A 976-nucleotide genomic window follows, 5' to 3' on the forward strand; every position below is an offset into this window, starting at 1 on the left:
GTGCTTCACAACAAAAACATTAATATCATAAAATACACACAATAAAAGCAAAGACAGTACATGATCATATCAACCCACAAGTAGCTAATTGAAAGCTTGAACAAATAAATATGTCTTTAGTCTGCATTTGAAGGCATATATACCTATAATATACTGTACATCCAGTTTGTGGAAACAGACTGTGCTAATTTTAGCATGATATAATGTAATAATTCACAAAACCTATTCTGGTACAACCTCAAAATGCAATTATGGACCTTAAAATGAGCATAATATGGGCACTTTAAGAAAAAGAAAAAGAAGGTGAGTGGATATATGTTTAAAGATAAATTTCAGGATTTTATCAATATCAGATCCCTCAAACAAAGATGGATTTTAATATGCGAATGGCTTATTTTAACCCAGTCCTAGCAGCAATGCACAGTCTATAGTAAAAGTACAAAAGTATTGACATCAAAACACACAAAGTAAAAGTACTGGCCTATATTTTGTTATTGGATTATACTTATTGATCCATTACTTGAATGTCGTATTCAAATGAAGTATCTAGAGCTTGTGCTCTATATTCAAATACTGTGAAACCAAACAGTAAAACTACACTGGGGAGTGAGGTTCTGCTTCTAACCATGACAGGAACACAAACCTTTGGGTGTTGGTTTATCCCCACCTGCTGGTAGATGTGGGAGCCTGCCCAGTGCTGACAGCATCACAGCAGCTCCCTCCAGTGGGCAGGAAAGAAGAAAGACTGCTGTAATACAGACCTAACACACACACACTCATATACTTTTTGAGGTGGCAGTTAGCTCAGTCTGTAGGGAGTGGGGTTGGGAACCGAAGGCTTGTTGGTCGTATGGACCAAAATACGGAACGTGGATTGGTAGCTGGAGAGGTGCCACTTCACCTCCTGGGCACTGCCAGGTACCCATAAGCAAGGCACTGTACCCACTCAGTATGCTGGTCCACCTAGCACCCCCCC

The sequence above is a fragment of the Etheostoma spectabile genome, chromosome 9, assembly GCF_008692095.1.
Source record: "Etheostoma spectabile isolate EspeVRDwgs_2016 chromosome 9, UIUC_Espe_1.0, whole genome shotgun sequence".
NCBI lineage: Eukaryota > Metazoa > Chordata > Actinopteri > Perciformes > Percidae > Etheostoma > Etheostoma spectabile.